The sequence below is a fragment of the Vicia villosa genome, linkage group LG2 (assembly GCF_029867415.1).
Source record: "Vicia villosa cultivar HV-30 ecotype Madison, WI linkage group LG2, Vvil1.0, whole genome shotgun sequence".
NCBI classification, from domain to species: Eukaryota; Viridiplantae; Streptophyta; class Magnoliopsida; order Fabales; family Fabaceae; genus Vicia; species Vicia villosa.
Genome location: NC_081181.1, coordinates 148,573,152 through 148,594,555, shown reverse-complemented (window position 1 = coordinate 148,594,555; position 21,404 = coordinate 148,573,152). Strand labels below are relative to the sequence as shown.

The following is a 21,404-nucleotide window of genomic DNA, read 5'->3' as shown; positions in this document are numbered from 1 at the left end:
CTGCTGCGTAATTTGATTCACAACTAAATGTTGCTATGCCATTCTTAGCTTCAAACAAGCTTAATTCAATATTAGATGGAAAAAAAATTAATTCTTGCTTCTGACATTTTTTTGTTCTGTTAGTTGTTTCACTTAGGCATTATATGTGACCAAACTTTACAATACAATTTTATCTTACTTGAACATTTCGGTAGAATTGCTTGAAACTCTTCCCAATTCTAAATTATCACCACTAAAAATAAGACATTGGTTGAAAGATTTTACATCAGGTATCAAGATAACTAATGTGAAAAATATTTGTCAAAAGATTTTATATCAGATTTTATAATAAATTGATGTGAAAAAATATTGATTTAGTAATTTTACATCAAACATTTAATTCCACTGATGGAAAAAGTAATGCGGTGGAAAATTTGTAATTAAAATGAAATTTTGTTATAAGAATTTTTACATCAGTGCATTACACAACCGATGGGAAATGGTTTGCTGCGTGGCCCTTTATATCGGTCCATCTATAAACCGATAGAAAAATCTCCGATTATTTTCCACTAAAACCCTAGCCCCCATTCCAACCGAAAACATATTCTTCTTCAACGTGAACCACAAACCACGAACTGTTCCGCCTAAATCTTGGAGTTCCACCTTCTCCTGGATCAATCCAGAACCATCTCACCGCCTAAATATTGGAGTTCCACCTTCTCCTGGATCAATCCAGAACCATCTCACCGTGCTGGAACTTCTCTACACGAACGATTTCTCAAACGCAGTGGAAAGCGTATCGACGACTCTCGATCTTCTCCCTGTCGCGTTAGAATTGCTCTTCGAAGACTGCGATCGGTGGTGCGTGAGTTATCTCGAAACCGTGTCGTGGACGGAAGAAGAAGAAAACAGAGTGGTAAACCTAAAGGAAGCCAAAAAGAATCGAAAGAGCTTGTAGCTAGGGTTTCACCCATAAGAGAAAACGCATGCGAGGAAATGCTATAAGGTTTATTTGCTAGTTTTTAAATCTTTTATATTTTTCTAATGACTTAGTTGCTGTAAATACATGATAGATTTTATGATCTACTTCAAAGGATTTTTATACTTGATCCTAACTGTCACTTAGCATGTGCATCTTTTGTACACTTAATTGTAAATCCCATTTTATAAATTTACTTACTCTCAAGCGTAGCTGCGTAATTCTATGTTATTTTAAGAGTTGGAATTTGATTCACTTTGACATTCTACCGCTCTTACATCTCTCCCTTTGATTTGGAATGTTTAATGTGTTTCTCTCTTCCATGAATTATATTAATGTAGAACTGGACCAAGGAGGAAACAGATCAACTGTTGTGTGATAGGTTTAATCTCAAATTTATTGTTATAGCTGATAGGTTTCCTTCATCTCGAACTGTTGAAGAATTAAAGGATCGGTATTATAGTGGTATGGGTATTATTTTCACCAAACCATATATGCTGCATTCAGTTTTCATTTCCTTTTATTCCTAGTTTGACTAATTAAAGACTACATGAGAAAATGATATATTTTCCTTTCCATGTAGTATTTCGGGCTATATTAATTGCGAAGGAATCCATCTTCTGGAGATGTTGTTGTGGATCCACTTGTTAAGGTGTGGTAACCTTTTTGAACAAGCTGTGCACTTTTCTCTAGCAAACTCTTTTTTATTTAGCACATTGTTTCGTAAAATTCATCTTATTTCAGCAGTAGGATGTGGCAATGTGGTTTTAGTTGCTTATTCTTCCTCCTTATTGTAGGAACCATATAACGTTTCACAAGAGATGAAGCGGAAACGAGCTGTCTCTAATCTTATCTCAAACAAAACGACAAGAGCGTAGAGATGAACAGGTTTTTTCTCTTTCCCCTTTTAACTAGTAATATTTATGTGGCTGATATAATTGTACATTCAAAGGAAATGAAATAAATACAGGCATTCACTACTATATTATATGCAGGTGCTTGCTGAAGCAAAAAGGATTTCTGAATTACGCATTAAGGTAATTTTTTACGGTTGTCTTTGTATGAAACTTATAGTTACGTCCAGAGGAGGATTATTTTATGAAAATAGTGATAATGTTTATGCTGTCAATAGCGCCGCTGCTCTAGTGTAGTGGTGGTAATGTTCGGTGCGACGCTTTTGGCCTGCAAGCCACCATCAGCAATAGTAGTTGTTGCGTCCGCTAATTGTGGCCTTGAATGCTATTGTGTCTGCTATTAGAGTTTTGGGGTAAAATTTCTCAAATCCTTTTTTCAAACCATTGTCTTTCTTTGAGGATATAAATATCAATTCAAACTCTTTTAAGCGCAATGTTTTGTTCATCATTCTGTAACATACTTGCTCAAAAACAATCATTATGTTCTTCTTCCTACTTTTAGTTACATTCTGTTATGTTTACTTCTCTATTTAAGTTTAAAGTTCAATATTTTAGGTTCTTTAATTATTAAGTATGATGGTCTATTTAATTTTATATATTTATTTCTTTTTTTTAAAGTATATATTTGTATATTGACTTTTAATCTTTGCAATAGATGCAATTCAGTAATCTGCTATATCACTATGGCATTTTAAGACGGTGTTCCTGATATTCGATGGGCAGCTCGCTTTCGCTATGCAAGTTTAGCTCCAATTGAGGTTGGTTTAAAACATGATAAAACTTAAAAAATGTGACGAGTATGTTTTTGGTATACCTTAACTATGTTAAATGGAACAGGTCGAGAATCATTCTATTGATTAGTAATTAATTTGTTATCTATCTACTGATAAAAAAACATGTTATGTTCTTTTCAGGTTGATGGCTCCATGCGCAAGTTTTTGAAGGGTGGTAGAGACTTGGATATATTATTTCATTTGAGCAGCTTTTAGGAACGATATTGGAGCAGACGGATGTTGACAACCAGATTGCGAAGCTGATGGTGGAGTTGTCGAGGAATCAAGACTATGAGATCGGTGATGGTACTACTAGAGTTGTTGTGTTGGCTGGATCTCTTCTAGAGCAAGCTGAGATGCTTTTGGAACGGGGAATTCATCCCATTAGGATTGCTGAGGGATATGAAATGGCTTCCAGGATTGATGTTGAAAATCTTGAACGAATTGCTAATAAGTTTGAGTTTGGAGAAACTATTTTGGAGCCTCTGATTCAGACTTGTATGACTATGGGCCAGTTTGTTTCAGCTTTAAAAAAATGGATTTTTTCTTTGTAATTTTGAAAATAGATTTTCTAAAACCGTTTTTCAAAATATTACAAATTTTTTTATATTCGTTTTTTCTAAAATGAAACACCAATTTTGACATCTTATAACATAAACATACATAATTGAAGACCAAAACTTTGTCAAAATCATAATTTTTTCAAAAAGTCATATTTCAAAAATGATTTTTATGAAAATCTATTTGAAATAGCTTCAAAATTAAGTGATTTTTTGAAATTTTGATATCCAAATTTTTTTCCCATAAATAGATGAAATACCTAAAATCACAATTTAAGAATAACTATTCAAACAAAATTTTCATTTGAAGTTTTTATAAAAAGTTTCTTTGTAAAAAATTTTTTCACAAAATTTGATAACACTATAAAAATCATTTTTATAAAAAGCCAAAACAAACGGGCCCTATACTGTCAGCCAAAATGTAAGTTAAGTTGATAGTTAATACATGATCTGTATTGTATCTTTGTTTAGTGTGATTTATGAAGTGTTGTACTTGTTTTTAGAATTTTATTGTGATTACAGATTTATAATTTAATATTAATTTATGAGTTTATGAATACTTTGGTTTTAATATTGCAGTGTGAATCGGTGTATGTGTAGCTTGGCTGAGATTGCTGTCAAAGCTGTTCTTGCTGTTGCTGATCCAGGGTATCTAATTAAAGTAGAAGGTGGTGGGAAATTGGAAGATACTGAGTTGGTTTATGGAATCATTGTTGACAAGGATATGAGCCATCCTCAAATGCCATAGCAAATTGTAGATGCTAACATTGCTATACTGACTTGCCCATTTAATATCGACAGATTGGAGAAGTTTCATACCTAATATATCTAGATAAAATAATTTTCTAAAAATAACTAAATCATCACATGGGTTTTTTTTCTAGTTTGCTTAATATTGTGGTTTACTTGTAAAGATATATTATGTCATTAATTCTATTTTAATAAAAAAAAATTATTATAAAAAAACTACTATTTAAGTAGTGTAGAAGTTAAATAATTTATGATTAGCACCAATCATTTTTTTAGGTTACAATGATCAGCATTAATAATATAGTAGAGATAACATAATTTATAAATAATATAACATAATTTATAAATAAAATATATGTACACAAAAGACAATCATATTTTTTTTAATACCCTGCTTACTAATTAAATTGATTAATAAAAATGCCATGCTAGCGGGTCTTTACCTATACATCCATTTATGATGTGTTTGGTTTGGCGGTGGGATTCACAAAATCGCGGCGAAAATTCACGGTGGACCAAAAGCTATCTTTTGTAGCTTCTCCAAATCACGGTGGGAGAAGAAGAAAACGTGCGTTTGCATCTGCAAACGCCAATCCAAACAGGCACTTAGAGACCTTGAAAGCATAAAACGGAAAATATATTATATGCTAAAAAGTAGAAAACATATTACATCGGGCAAAATGAAATATTAATGTAAAAATTTATCTATTACATCGGGCATAGCGGCAAACTGATGTAAAACGTTTCTATTACATCGAGCGGACAGAAAAACCGATGTAAAATATGGAGTATATATTTTTTCTTTAACTCTTGCATTATTTTTCACATTAGATGTCTGAATTCAACCGATGTGGTATGTTAATTTTTTACATCGGACCTTGGCCCGATGTAAAATGTCTCTGACTTATTACATCGCCTAGCTTTACAGCGGGCCCAGACTCGATGTAAAAAGTACTTTTCGCCTGATGTAAAATGTACTTTCTGCACTAGTGTATTCAAAGGTTTCAACTTCTACATACAAGTAATTATAAAAAAATTTAAAAAATAGTTACAGTAGCTCCAATATCAATCATAGCAATTTATTTAATTTGCTCAAAAATTTGATATTTACATTAATTTATTATGATCAGATCTTTTGGCATGATAATAGCAATGTATTTAATTTTCTGTCAACCTTGTCGTAACTTTTTAATGACTATCGCACTCATGAAGTTGATTTTTTTTATCACAACAAACTCAATGAAATTCATGCAATAAAACATGTTCAATACAAAGAGGAATTGAATTCAACACACTACGTCTAGCCCAAGAATTGGCCGCCCTCGCAAGGGAATGAGCAACCATATTCGCTTGACGTTTTACAAACTTAACCTCAAAGTTAGGAAATGACTGAAGGAGAGTAGAAGTAGACTTAAGAATAATACTGAATTCAGAAGCACCCTTATTATTAGAATATAAAGCTTGTGTAACTCTCTGGCAATCACTTTCAAAAATAACAGAAGTCAGGTTCATCGAGATGGCTCAAAGGATAGCTTCTTTAAGGGCTAAAGCCTCCGCTTAAAAAACGCTAAGTGTCCCTGGATCCCAAGTAGTACCCGCACTAATGAAATTTCCCAAGTGATCACGCATACACCAACCTCTATTAGTAGTGCCATTATTGTTGTTAAAAACTGCGTCAACATTGCATTTGATCCAACCCATTGGCGGGGGCCTCCATGTTAGACGCTAGGCTTAAGGATCTAGAGGGGGGTGAATAGATGCCTCAGAATTTTTCGGATTTATCTCAAGTTTAGGTGAAAGCATTTCGGGATCGACTCGCGTCTATTCCGAACCACTATTGAAAGAATCGGATATGCGATTAAACCACAAAATAGTTAAGGATTAACGATGAAAATACCGCTTAGAGAATCAATCAGTTAAGCTAATGTAAATCGTTTAACTACTTGCTTGATTAAATTTGTTTGCAATGACTTGATAATAGTTGAAGCAATATATCAAACACTTGGTAATAATATCCAAATTGATTATGATTCAATGTGTGGTGACTTGTGATGTTTGTGCAGAATCTTATCACACAAGTTTAACACTTGAACCTTTGATCAATTGGCAATTATAACCAGAAATAAGCTAAACGTAAATGAAAAGATAAAAGCGATAAGAACACGATATTTGTTCAGGCAGTTCGTCGATCGTCCTCTCTACGACTACATCTGCCCCCAATTCCAAACGGGAATCGGGATGTCTTTCATTATAATTGAAAACAGTTTATACAAAGAAGATAACAAAGCGATAAAGATAAACCGAATATGTTGATCCTTTGAATCTTCTTCCCCTTGATCTTGAGCCAGATTAAGTGTCTTCCAAGAGCTTCACTTTGATTCCCTTTCTGCAGTGTTTTGAATTGCTCGAACCTTTGTTCTTCAATCTTCACACTCAGCTGAATCTTTGATGAAGTCTCTTGATAAAAACCCCAAAAATTCACCAATTTTGGAGGACAAAATCCGCAGATTTTATTCACCAAAACCCCCACAAATCTTCATCCACTAGGAATCTTCAATTCTGTTCCATGGACGTTATCGATCTTGATCGCAAACACTCAACGCAAAAATGATTGTGTGTAATTGTGTTGGAGTTGAGAAGAAGAACGAAGATGAGAAGCCTTTGTGTATCTTTCAGTTGTTGGTGTTGAAGATGAATAATTAACAGAAAACGATATATATAGGAGCTGGTACGTTGATGCAGAGCAAACATACAATTTGGCAATTTTTGAGGATATAGGTGTTAGAACAAGATTTGTTCTGATCAATTATCTTAGTTTTGATGATAACAATAATATGAATTTTGCTTAAGATAATATGGTACTCTAATCCAATGCAATTTCCTTTTCAGGAAATATATAAAGAGTATGCATAATTCAGCGCTCAGAAGCTTTGTCTCAAAGGGTTCAGCATGCAACATCAGAACATGGTCTGGCAAGACATCAGAAGATGGTCGAAGCAGAATCAGAACATGGGTCTATGGAAGCATCAGAAGAACACGAGATCAGAAGCACTGAAGTTCTGATGGTATCACGCTCAGAAGCACTTCAAGGTCAGAAGATCAGAAGATGCTATGCACCAAGCTGTTTGACTCTGATGATATTCAAACGTTGTATTCACAAACATCAGATCAGAAGGAAGTACAAGTGGCAGGCTACGCTGACTGACAAAAGGAACGTTAAAAGCTATTAAAGGCTACGTCAGTAGACACAGCGTGAACAAGGCTCGAGGTAGTTGACAAAAGCGGATAACATTAAATGCGATGCTGTACGGAACACGCAAAGCATTAAATGCACTCAACGGTCATCTTCTCCAACGCCTATAAATATGAAGTTCTGATGAGAAGCAAGGTTAACGATCCTGAACCAAAACAACTCATATTAACTTGCTGAAACTCTGTTCTACTCAAAGCTCAGAATCTTCATCTTCATCAAAGCTCACTACATTGCTGTTGTAATATTTTAGTGAGATTAAGCTTAAACGTTAAGAGAAATATCACAGTTTGTGATTATAGCTTTTAAGAAGCAATTGTAATACTCTTAGAATTGATTACATTAAGTTGTAAGGAACTAGAGTGATCGTGTGGATCAGAATACTCTAGGAAGTCTTAGAGGTTATCTAAGCAGGTTGTAACTAGAGTGATCGTGTGGATCAGTATACTCTAGAAAAGTCTTAGAGGGTATCTAAGCAGTTGTTCCTGGAGTGATCAGTGTGTGATCAGAAGACTCTGGAAGACTTAGTTGCTGACTAAGTGGAGAACCATTGTAATCCGTGCGATTAGTGGATTAAATCCTCAGTTGAGGTAAATCATCTCTGCGGGGGTGGACTGGAGTAGTTTAGTTAACAACGAACCAAGATAAAAATAACTGTGCAATTTATTTTTATCTGTCAAGTTTTTAAAGCTACACTTATTCAAACCCCCCCCCCTTTCTAAGTGTTTTTCTATCCTTCAATTGGCATCAGAGCGCCGGTTCTAAGGTGCAAGCACTTAACCGTGTTTAGAAAAGATTCAGGAAGAGAAAAACGCTTCAGTAAAAGATGGCTGGTGAAATTGAAAAGTCTACACCTGCATCTACATCTGGCTCTGCTGAGCAACACAACGGTAACAATGGTTATACTAGACCGCCGGTATTTGATGGTGAAAACTTTGAATACTGGAAAGATAAACTGGAAAGTTACTTTCTTGGTCTAGATGGTGATCTATGGGATCTTCTGATGGATGGTTACAAACATCCAGTAAATGCCAGTGGCGTAAAGCTGACAAGGCAAGAAATGAATGATGATCAGAAGAAGCTTTTCAGGAATCATCATAAATGCAGAACTGTTTTGCTGAATGCTATCTCTCATGCTGAGTATGAGAAGATATCTAACAGGGAAACGACCTATGACATATATGAGTCCTTGAAAATGACTCATGAAGGAAATGCTCAAGTCAAGGAGACTAAAGCTCTCGCTTTAATCCAGAAGTATGAAGCCTTCAAGATGGAGGATGATGAAGACATTGAAAAGATGTTTTCAAGATTTCAAACTCTTACTGCTGGATTAAGAGTTCTTGACAAGGGATACACCAAGGCTGGTCACGTAAAGAAGATCATCAGAAGCTTACCCAGAAGATGGGGTCCTATGGTGACTGCATTCAAGATTGCAAAGAATCTGAATGAAGTTTCTCTGGAAGAGCTTATCAGTGCCTTGAGGAGTCATGAAATAGAGCTGGACGCAAATGAGCCTCAAAAGAAAGGTAAGTCTATTGCATTAAAATCCAATATCAAGAGATGCACTAACGCTTTTCAGGCTAGAGAAGAAGATCCTGAAGAATCAGAATCTGAAGAAGAAGATGAACTGTCCTTGATCTCCAGAAGGCTAAATCAACTCTGGAAGACCAAGCAAAGGAAGTTCAGAGGCTTCAGAAGTTCAAAGAAATTTGAACGTGGAGAATCTTCTGATGACAGAAGATTTGACAAGAAGAAGGTCATGTGCTATGAATGCAATGAGCCTGGACACTTCAAGAATGAATGTCCAAAACTTCAGAAGGAAAATCCCAAGAAGAAGTTTCATAAGAAGAAAGGTCTTATGGCAACCTGGGATGAGTCAGAAGATGATTCAGACTCTGAAGATGAGCAGGCTAACTGTGCGCTGATGGCGACAGAAGATGACGGATCAGAATCTACATCAGAATCAGATTCTGAAGAGGTATTTTCTGAACTTACTAGAGATGAGTTAGTTTCCGGTCTAACAGAACTTCTGGAATTCAAGTCTCAGATTAGTCTCAAATACAAAAAGCTGAAAAAGCTATTTGAATTTGAAACAAAGAAGCTTGAGTTGGAAAATTCTGAATTAAAAGAAAAACTTTTAAAATTATCCAATAATGTTGGATCTCCTTCTGATTCAGAAAAATCCACTCCTAGTCTAAACCATATTCTGAAAGAATATGATTTAAGTTTCAGGAAGTTCTTATCTAGAAGTATTGGCAGAAGTCAGCTAGCTTCTATGATATATGCTGTGTCTGGAAACAAAAGAGTTGGCATTGGTTTTGAGGGTGAAACCCCATACAAACTTGAACCTGTTGATGAAATGAAATTCACATACAAGCCATTGTATGATCAGTTCAAGTATGGCCACTCCCATGATATTAGGCACACTTCACATGCTAAAAGTTTTCACATAATACACACCAAAAAGCATGTGACACAACCTAGGAAATATCATGAAACTCACATTAAAAATTATCATGCTGTTCCTCCTATTGCTTACAATGTTAAACCCAAGTTCAATCAGAACTTGAGAAAATCTAACAAGAAAGGACCCAAGAGAATGTGGGTACCTAAGGATAAGATTATTCCTATTGCAGATATCCTTGGCTGCAAAAAGGACAAAGCACAACATGTCATGGTACCTGGACTCTGGATGCTCTCAACACTTGAAGGGAAGAAGGACTGTCTTCCAAGTTCTGGTACTTAAATCTGTTGAAGAAACTATGTTCGTAGGAGATCAGAAAAGAAAGCTTATTAGTCTTGGAACCATCTGTTTTGTTTGTTTCTAAAGCAATGATGTTTCGTTCTTATTTATTCTGAATGCTCTAAATGCCACAGAATATACAATATTGAAACACTGATTGTGGACGAATCAATAAATATCTGGTTTGATGATAAACTTGTTTCTGATGAAACAAAGCAGCTTAAGAATTTCTGCAGATACAATTTTGTCGTATCAGAAGCTGCAGAACAAAGAAGTGAACCTCCAGAAGCTGTGTATATCAGAAGTAATGGATCAGAAGATCATTCAGATTTATATCAGCACACTTCAGAAGGAGTGTTTCCAGAAGAGAAACTTGATCAGATCAGAAGCAGTGATCAGAATCTGAAGGCGTAAAGTCTATTCTGAAATTTACAGCTGTCATCTATTATCTGATGGTGAACACGTGTCTGTACGGTTAGTACAAAGCGTGCAGTTGAAAAGACGCCGACCTAGGTAACTGTATTAAATCATTTCATTTACTGTGTTCTCTCTCCTAATGTCATTTCTCATTAAATGCATAATGATTTTTTTTTAAATCTTTTAAATAACCCGCTTCATCTTCATTCCCTCTTTTTCTCTCTTTCTCTCTCTTTTGTGCATTCACTTCGTTGCATTTCTCTTCAAACCCTAGTTTTTGATTTGATCTCAAAGCATTATCATCATGAACTCACCTTCTTGTTCATCAAATTCAAAAGAAAGGATCACTTCTACACAGATCCTTTTAAGCAAATATGAGCATGCTCCATTGAAAACATGTCTAATACCCACGAAAGAACTGGAAGTTCTATGTGAATCTGCTGTGGACATCAACAACCTTAAAGCTAATGGCTTTCAGTGTGATGCAAGAATCCTTGAGCAAGGATGGTCTAAATATCTTGATAGATTGGTTGGTCCAATTTATCCTGAACTTGTGAAGGATTTTTGGGTACATGCAACGGTTACTCCAACTGCCATCATTTCATTCGTGCTAGGGCATGAAGTGGTTATCACTGAGAAGCTCATCAGGAAGCTGTACAATCTTGATGATGAAGAAGGTTGGTCTGGTCTTCAACCCAATACAGTTGATTGGACTCCAGTTGAAAAACAAATCTCTACGGTTTTTGGAATTGATTCTCATAACACGGGCACCTTAAGGCCTTTTTATAAAGTATGGGCTGAGATTATTCTGGGTTCTCTTCACCATAGAAAAAGGATGCTCTCCTCCTCCTACATCAGTCCGACTCACAAGTATACTCTTTTCTGCATTGGCAAAAAGATAGAGATCAACATCTCTCATATTCTGTTTGAGAATCTGAAAACTTCTATCTTTGAGTCAAGAGAAGATGAAAGGGCGAAGTACCCTCATATTCCAAGAACAACCATTCCATTCGGAAGGATGATTTCAGACATTCTGATTGAAAGCAAAGTGGTGGACTCCATCAGAAATCTCAATGCATCACATTTTCTTGGAGTAATTCAAGGTCCCATCTTCAATGGTGTTGATTTGTTCAGACTGGAACTCATTAAGAATGTACCTTTTGTGTGCACAAGCTTTCCTGACATTCTGTCAAGAAGAATTGCTGTTGAAGGATTCATCTCCTTGTTTCATAAAGAACTTGATCATGTTGTCAAGCTTTACTTGGAAGATTGTGTTAGGAAGCAATCAGACGTTGATCCTGCTTGGATCCGTGGCAGAGTACTCCCGTCCAAAGATGATATTCTGAAGAAGGATAAGAAGGAACGACAGGCAAGGCTAAAAAGAAAAGCACAAGAAGATGAGGCTGAGAGAGCCAAGAAGTTGAGGGTCACCTATGATCCTGACAAGGTAGGCTCTTCTGAACGAAGGAATAAAAGGATCAGAGACTCCTTTCACAAAACCAGATCGTCACATGCTTCTTCTGAACACTCCTCCAGACAAGTTTTTACTCCACCTCCTTCTGTCCCTAAACCACCTTTCCAATCACCTCCTTCTGAACCAAAAGTAAACTTCACCTTACCAAATCCTTCTCCATCATCCTTCTCCTCTCCCATTCTAAACCCCACACCTTTGAGTATTCTTCCCCCAACTCCTTCTGATAAATCTTTCTCACCAATTCCCTTTACAAATACTCCATCCTCGTCTCAATCTATCATTTCTGATATTCCATCCTCATCAATCATTCTCTCAGATATCCCTTCTTCCTCATCCACCGCACCTCCACCTTCTATATCCCATCCCTTACCTACCAGAAAATCCAAACCTTACTGTCTTCTCTATCCTGACTATAAATTCACCTTCAATCCGCCTGAACCTGAACCTGAACCCTATACCTACCTGGAACTTTTCAGACATGAGGTGATTAGTAGTCTAGACCTTCTGAAGGATGCATTTCTAAATGGTCTGGATGATGTTTCTACAAGAAATCTCTGGAGAAGATTTCGCAAGGATTTTCAAGTAGAAGCAATGGGAGTACAGAAAAGACTAGTGGCTGCTGCCCCTGGTTACCCTGGTTACCTTCTGGAGGATGATAATGGTATATACTACCATCCTCTCAGAAATTGTGTTGCTGCTGAGGAGAAGCCCTTTGTGGATGAATTGGAAGTAGCAAGACTGGCTGCTGAAATGGAAGCAAATCCATGCAGGGATATTGTTATCTTTATTCCTGATTATCCTGTTCTGCTCGGAGATTTCAAGACTCTTTTTAACTATCTGAGGGAAAACCCTTCTGAGAAAGACCCAAGCTTGGTCATTCCAGAAGTTGTTGACCCACCAGAAGTTGAAGGTCCTTCTGCTCCCAGGAATCTAGCTGCCATTCTTCAGGCACTTGAGAATGGAGACTCGGAAATTCCTGCTGCAGAATATGGAGATGCTTATATGCAAGAAGCAGATGCTGAAGATCATGTTGCTGAATCAGATCCTGTTGAGGAAATCCCTGCAAATGATCTATCTATGGAAGCTGCAGATCAACATGTCATCCCTGTGGATAGAAGCTGTGAAGCTTCTTCTGATGAATCTTCTCGTCTTGCAAGGACTCTGGAAGAAATTCAGAAGAGACAGGATGAGCAAAGCTCACTCAATGATAAGTATAACGCTTTCATGGTGAGGCAAGAAGGACACAACAATGAGGTTAAAGAGATGCTGTCCAAGATCTTGTCAAGGCTAGGGCCATCTTAGATTGAGTCAGTGTTGTTTCTTTCTTTTCGTTGCATCTGTTTTTGGTTCTGTGCATCTGATCTTACTTATCTTCATGTACTTCTGTACCTGCTGTTTGAACTTAAATGAAATCATCTTCTTCCTCCGTGTGTTTCGTTCTGTTTCTCTCTGAATCTTTTCTGTTTTTTGATGTTATGACAAAAAGGGGGAGAAAGATAAATGATAAATGATTTGATTAATCTATCAGTTGCTCGGTAAAGCTCCCACACATTTACTAACAAGAACTGCAAGTTCTATATGGTTTAAGTGTTTTGCAGGTATAAAGAAGTGAAGAGAATCTTCAAAGCAAACACAAGAAGCAAAACCATAAGAAGTGTTATTCTGTAAAAAGAATAAGCTCATGGAAGCTGAAGCAAGCTGAGTGCTGTCAAGCTTCAGAAATCAGAAGCACGGATAATAGAATTTGATCCATATTTGTCTATTTGCTCTGACAAAATTCTATTTGCTCTGATACATTATTTTTAGCCTATATGGCTCTGATACATATCATGTGTTCTAATATACATTTTATGTTCTGACTCGTTCATGCTGACTTTTGTCGTTTAGTTTTTTGTTCTGTAACATTTCAGGATGTAGAGATGCTCTGATGATGCTCTGGTACATTCAACAATGTTCTGATACAAATCTAGCATGAAGTGATGTTGGTAGAAATTCAAAGCTCTGAAGCTATCCGAGGGAAGCAGAAATCAGAAGCTGGGAATGTTCTAAAGATCCAGAAAACTCAAGTTCTGAAGCTGTCCTAAATGGAAGCAGAAATCAGAAGCTGTGAATATTCTGAAGATCAAAGAAATTCAAGTTCTGAAGCTGTCCTAGATGGAAGCAGGAATCAGAAGCTGTGAATGTTCTGAAGATCAAAGAAATTCAAGTTCTGAAGCTGTCCTAGATGGAAGCAGGAATCAGAAGCTGTGAGTGTTCTAGGGATCTAAAGAAATTCTAGTTCTGAAGCTGTCCAATGGAAGCAGAAGTCAGAAGCTATGAATTCTCTAAAGACAGAAGCTTATGTGATCGTCTCTACCGAAATAATCAGGGAAGTCTTTTATTAAAGTTCTTCGAGTATTTATTTCAGGGGGAGATTATTTATCTCAGGGGGAGATTGTTAATCTCAGGGGGAGACATATTCATATGCTTATGATATAGCTGTGTAATTTGTCTTTTGCCGTCTGCTCTTTCTGATCGCAAATTCATATCATTTATATATGTTTTTGTCATCATCAAAAAGGGGGAGATTGTTAGAACAAGATTTGTTCTGATCAATTATCTTAGTTTTGATGATAACAACAATATGAATTTTGCTTAAGATAATATGGTACTCTAATCCAATGCAATTTCCTTTTCAGGAAATATATAAAGAGTATGCATAATTCAGCGCTCAGAAGCTTTGTCTCAAAGGGTTCAGCATGCAACATCAGAACATGGTCTGGCAAGACATCAGAAGATGGTCGAAGCAGAATCAGAACATGGGTCTATGGAAGCATCAGAAGAACACGAGATCAGAAGCACTGAAGTTCTGATGGTATCACGCTCAGAAGCACTTCAAGGTCAGAAGATCAGAAGATGCTATGCACCAAGCTGTTTGACTCTGATGATATTCAAACGTTGTATTCACAAACATCAGATCAGAAGGAAGTACAAGTGGCAGGCTACGCTGACTGACAAAAGGAACGTTAAAAGCTATTAAAGGCTACGTCAGTAGACACAGCGTGAACAAGGCTCGAGGTAGTTGACAAAAGCGGATAACATTAAATGCGATGCTGTACGGAACACGCAAAGCATTAAATGCACTCAACGGTCATCTTCTCCAACGCCTATAAATATGAAGTTCTGATGAGAAGCAAGGTTAACGATCCTGAACCAAAACAACTCATATTAACTTGCTGAAACTCTGTTCTACTCAAAGCTCAGAATCTTCATCTTCATCAAAGCTCACTACATTGCTGTTGTAATATTTTAGTGAGATTAAGCTTAAACGTTAAGAGAAATATCACAGTTTGTGATTATAGCTTTTAAGAAGCAATTGTAATACTCTTAGAATTGATTACATTAAGTTGTAAGGAACTAGACTGATCGTGTGGATCAGAATACTCTAGGAAGTCTTAGAGGTTATCTAAGCAGGTTGTAACTAGAGTGATCGTGTGGATCAGTATACTCTAGAAAAGTCTTAGAGGGTATCTAAGCAGTTGTTCCTGGAGTGATCAGTGTGTGATCAGAAGACTCTGGAAGACTTAGTTGCTGACTAAGTGGAGAACCATTGTAATCCGTGCGATTAGTGGATTAAATCCTCAGTTGAGGTAAATCATCTCTGCGGGGGTGGACTGGAGTAGTTTAGTTAACAATGAACCAGGATAAAAATAACTGTGCAATTTATTTTTATCTGTCAAGTTTTTAAAGCTACACTTATTCAAACCCCCCCCCCCTTTCTAAGTGTTTTTCTATCCTTCAATAGGTTGACCTACTTCATTGATTAGGTCGACCTAAATGGAGAAAATTAAACCAAATTGTAATTGTTTCCAGTTGGGTCGACCTGTTGGGGTTTTGGGTCGACCTAAGATCAGTTGAAACACGTTCTTGGGATTTCTCTCCAGTTTAGGTCGACCTAGGAGCGTGGGTGAGTCGATCTAACAGAAACAGAAGTGAATCTTCTTTGTTTTCTTTAGTTTGAGTCGACCTAATGATTAGCTGGGTCGACCTAACTGATGTAAAACCATAAGCTGAGTAACTGAAGCTTTACAGGTTGGCCTGGGCACATGGTAGGTCGATCTACAGTGTCTTAGATAGCCAAAACTTGCTTTTCCTTGAGTCATTTACTTGTGCTTTTGTATTTGTTTACTTATGATGTTTGCCATGAATCGAAAACTCCTTGGTGAGTATAGGCTTGTACTTACACTCCACTCCAACACATGATGTGATTGAGCAATATTACCATTAACCTCTTGAGCATGAAACCAATCATTCCACCTATGAAACACACAAACCCAATTTAGACGCTTCTTCACGTTCTTGGTGCCAAATAAAGTCATTCATGTTCTTCCACAATAATTCAAGCATAACCGTAAACCTTCCCGCTAACTTTTTATCCTCTTTATTACAAATATCGAAAATAAAAGCTGTAAAATCATTGGATAAGTGAAGATGAGAATTAAGAAGATTGTACAAACCTGAGGATCTCCAACAAAGATTAGTAGCGTCGCAACCCAAAAAAAGATGCCACTCGTCCTCCGTATGATGAGCATAAAAATCGCATCCTAAAGGACACGCGACAAAACGTTGTCGAAGCCGAGAACGAGTGGGGAGGCACCCTGAACAAATCCTCCATAAAAGATGTTTCACTCGGTGGTGCTACAATATTCCAAATACTATTCTAATCCTCCATATTGTTACCATCATCGTGTCTACGAAAAACATTGTACCATATCCGATAACCAGATCTCACACTATACTTCCCATCCTGTTCCTCATTCCAAGTTATCTTATCCTCCATAACATCTTCTAAAAGTGGCACCTGTAAAATCAAAGCAGTATCTACCGCATCAAAGAGAGTACTAACAGCTTCGTAATTCCACTGTTTCTCATTTGGCAACATAAGGTCATTAACTGTAGTAGAATACGCTTCTTGTTTTTGAGGTCCACTCAATCTAGAATTGTTGCTCCCCCGACACCATAAATCAGTCATAAAGTTGATTTAGGCATGAAAGTTTCAATCAATCATGAAACCAACAATACTAATAGAAGTTGAAGCTATTGGAAATCATTTTACAGTTTTTTCTAAGAACAATTTAGGCTTAAACATATATTCGGTCTGGTATGCAATTCCAACAATGGTGGATACTAGTAAATAGAAACTAACTGACTTTAATGTATCATTTCATGGATCTTGACATATCATTCATGGTAGACGGAGACGGATCCAGACATGACATATTGATGTGGGTAAACATGAATGAAAGTATAGACTACATATATTGAAAATAAAAAATAATATTGTTTAGTAAAATACATTTACAATGAAAACAACAAGGGAAATATTGTTTAATAAAGTATATTTACAATGAAAACAACAAAGAAAAATTCAAAACTGAAATGCTCGCTTTGCCTTTGATTTTCAACCACCCATCAATAAATGTAGTCAAGCCAAGTGAGAAAATTGAGAAAAAAAAAGAAGGATTATTGGATTAACAAATATGAAAAAAATGAAGAATTATTGGATTAACAAATATAAAAGGAATAGGCAAGCATGAAAGATGGTGAAGTTTGAGAGGAAGAGAAAAAGAAGATATTTTGAGAAAGAGGAAAGTAGTGTTCTAAAAATTGAACCGAATCGATCGGTCAAACCTATTGAAATGGGAATCTAATAGGTCACCAATCTGGTCTGATTCCTGCTTCGAGTAAGTTATTAAAATATGAGTAAAATTTGTTCAAAATTTATTTGAAACAATTTTTTACTATAATTAAATTTATGAGATAATGTTCTTTTATTTTTATTTTTTAATCAAATATAGAATATATTAATTCAAAAAGATCAAAGTAATACATGGCGATCGCTTATGATCCACCACCAAACAAAAACAAAAGGAAGCAAGAAGAATTAAACCATATAGGATGCTATATGGGGCCTAAGTTTCTTAGACATCCAACCTCTATACATTATTTTCTTAAGTATACCCTTCGTAATATTAACTATGTTATCCTTTTGAAAAATAATACTATTTTTGTATAACCATATCCCATGTAAAGTCTCAGTTAGCACCAGTTTCAAGATGCTGGCTTTCCAGCCCTTCTTCTTAGTTCTATCAATTGCCCATAGTTTTTCAGTGGATCATTTCTCAGGGCTATGATCCACCTCCAACCAACAGAGAATAGCACTCCAAATGTTCCTGGTGACACGACAGCCAAAGAAAAGGTGATCTATTGTCTCATCAACTACATTACACAAGTTGTAGATACTCTCGTGGATAATGCCAAGCCACTTGAGACGCTCCTTAGTAGTAAGTTTCCTGTGGCAAATCAACCATATTTTGACCAGAGCGCGAGGCCTAGCTATGTTTTTCTTGAGCATAAACCTCCAAGGCACCCTGATATTGTCATCGAACAACCTTTGTATATCTCCTTCATGCTAAAACAGTTGCTCTGCAACATCTTATTCCATGTGTTCTGAATACTTCGGATAAGGGCAACTTGCTGCAAAAATGCTAGCCATCATCCAAAACCAAATTGGATGTTCTTTTATTATTAAGTTTATGTTACAATTAGACTTTATTTAAAACTTATTTGGATTTGGATTTTGCATTATTTTGTTATATGTAATGACTATGCAGTTAATCGAATTTTATTATGCAGTTAGACTAGTGACTATGCACTAATGACTATGGAAGTAAACTTATTTTTTTAGATTTTGCATTATTCGGTTTTATTATGCATTGTGACCCAGTAATTCGACTAGTAAATCAGTAATTTAATAGCCTCGTAGATTTGATAACCGGTCCGATTTTTAAATCATTAGTAAAAAATAAGAGGAAGAAATATTGAGAGTGAGAAAAGTTAGTTAGATTTTTAACTCAATAGCCTCGTAGATTTGATTATCGATATGATTTTTAAATCAATATAATCTTTAATGTTTTATTTAAAAAATTAAATTCGATATAGACATGTAGCCTTGACTGAACACTGTTATAGTCAACATTAAATGCGCAAGCTCTAAGACTAATTATCCATATAATATTATGACACATCATCAACACATCAACGACATGGTTATCCCTAGCCTGCTCATTCTTTAGGGTATCCTCATGAGTAAGCCTAGGATAACGTCCAAGAGCATCTAGTGTCAAGACAGGGTGGAACACAGATTACAACCAAGTCATGTAACCCTTACTATAATGCCATTAACTTGTGGTTGACATACTCTGATACTCCTCTAGAACCAGATGACTCATGTAATTCTCAAGTACGTCATCAAGATCTCTACCGACGATGTGCATAAAAGAAGCCATGAAGGGGGATCTCATGATGATCTACAAAAATCCAAAATGACGCATGCACCACACCGGTAGATACATGTACATCAAATTACTCCCACATGCCAGCCATCTAGAGTAATATGAAATGGGGTCGAAGGGAATAATGTTACGGTAAGTGGTGTATGGTGTCCAGTCGATGAGTCTTGTTAAAATGGGGTCGAAAAGAAAGTTTCAACTTCATTATAGCTTCATTCTTGGACCCTCCGTCTACCAAATCCCACCCCGCCAAAACCCGCCGCCCGCCTTAGCTCGCCTCGCCAAAGCCCGTCGTTAGCTAAAACCTGCCTCACTTATTCGTTAAGCTCGTCTCACCTTAAGTCTTCCTGTAACTCAGTGAACTGATTTTATTATTTTAAAGCAACAATGTTGCGGTGAGCATGAGTCGCCACCGACTTTTATTTTGTCCAATGTTAGGAAAGGTAAAAAGTACAGAAAAAGACCTTTTTTGAAAGAAAACGGGCTCGGGGGGTAAGTTATGAAAAGGGAAGGTGCAAGCACCCTTTTCATCCGTAGTTATCTACGGGCTCTTAACTTGCTTAGCTCATGTTTGTTTGTTAGTTTGAAAAGAGGCGTAAGGACTTTAGCGTAAATGCGTAGCCTTAGTTTTTTGAAATAGTATTGAAAAGATACTTTTATTGAGCTAGGAAGTTTAAGAGCACTACCCTAATTGATTGGTCTTTTTCTGTAATTTTTAAAGTTCCCAGGACTATCCATACTATATAGAAGTAGGTAGTCCTTGTTTTATTGGACGTGCGGGTCATCGAAGGGTCATCGAGGTCGTTTGAAGGCAACAAGTAGAGGTACCTTTAGCTATATTCGAAGGGACAATCATTGCTTCGTAGGCAACCGTTTGAGGGACTATATCATATTACCGAGGCAACATCGTGGGTCATTGAGGGACTTATGATCTTTACAATGATTTTAAATCGAGGGACTTTGCTAAAGGATACCTCTACATTCGAGGGACACGACCTTATTTCGTAAGGCAACCAAGAGGGGCGTACCCTAAGGGTGAGTGCATGCAAGTGTGTTGGATTCGATTATATTCAATCTTGAGTTAAAGTTAACTACGATCTGTTTTTAGTCTTGCCATACACACCCTAATTAGCATACATCTAACACAATATATATATATAAAAAATGCGGGAATTAAAAAGTGCGGGAAAGCAAATAAGTTCACTATGATATTTACATTCTTTGACCTATATACATTCTAATGTCTAAAAAAAACATAAAATAAATCAAACATGCGCCATACAAGGGTTTTTTAGAGATGAGAAAAGAAATCGGGAGAAAGTAAGGTTTGATGGTTAATTAAATTAAATTAAATTAGAATTATTTGATTAATTCCTAAATTAAAACTAATTATTAAGTTATTTAAATCATTAACTACCTTAAATCTATTAAATTAAATTACAAGACAAATAAAAAAAAAGTTTAAAATTATTAAAAACCTAAAATTAATTTGTTTAATCTTATAAGCTAATTAAATTTGATGGTAAAGTTAAATTAGTGGTTGATTAATGGTTTATTAGAAAACAAGGTTAGAACAAAAAAAACACATAAAATAATGTGTGGTGCTGGGTTTCGAACCCACACCCTTGTGGTCCCAGGCGTTTTCCCATTACCAACCGTGCCAACATCATCATCTGAAATAAAAACCAACAGAATAATAAAAAAAGTAAAACTGAATGATTTGAAGAGAAAGTCAAACGCTGAGTCAGACGGGTCCCACTATCCCTTTGGCTGGCCAATCGCGCGAAGAGGGAGGGAGAGTGTTGTTGACCAGTGAATGGGATAGCGCCACGCAGCGGTCAAGGAGTCAAGAGAACTATTCATCATCTCCTTCCTTGGCACCTGCAGATTCAGCTGCGGTTTTTGCTAGGCTTTTACCTGCGGAAAATCCTTCGAAACTGGAAGCCTGCAAAAAAACAATGTTAACGGAAACAAATGGATCCCAGATCTATTCAAAATCATCCCCTGAACACGAATATGGTGTTCGTTTGATCCAAAAGTCCCTGTAATATTGAACCCGACGATGGAGCTTTTACTTGCCCTAACAATGGTGCATCATGCTATGGGCCTTAAAGCTAGCATGTGATGCGTTGGATCTGTTCTAATACTCCTAAAAAACATATCATAAACATCAGTTTTCGTTTAAACACAATAATAGTAAGAAAACGAAAAGAAAATATAGGAATGAACATGAT

The 21,404-nt window shown here is 36.4% G+C and overlaps 1 long non-coding RNA gene across 4 annotated transcripts; it reads left to right on the top strand.

The window, feature by feature from the left end:
* Nucleotides 1-457: 457 nt before the first annotated feature.
* Nucleotides 458-3,596, top strand: LOC131647014 (uncharacterized). Of its 4 annotated transcripts, none has more exons than XR_009297705.1 (7): nucleotides 459-985; nucleotides 1,367-1,423; nucleotides 1,542-1,610; nucleotides 1,756-1,846; nucleotides 1,954-1,995; nucleotides 2,528-2,630; nucleotides 2,787-3,596. It is a non-coding gene; the product is annotated as an uncharacterized LOC131647014 (long non-coding RNA). The 4 variants fall into 4 exon arrangements; XR_009297703.1 differs by having other exon boundaries at nucleotides 1,300-1,423; XR_009297702.1 differs by having other exon boundaries at nucleotides 458-1,423; nucleotides 2,787-3,595.
* The last annotated feature ends 17,808 nt before the right edge of the window (nucleotides 3,597-21,404 follow it).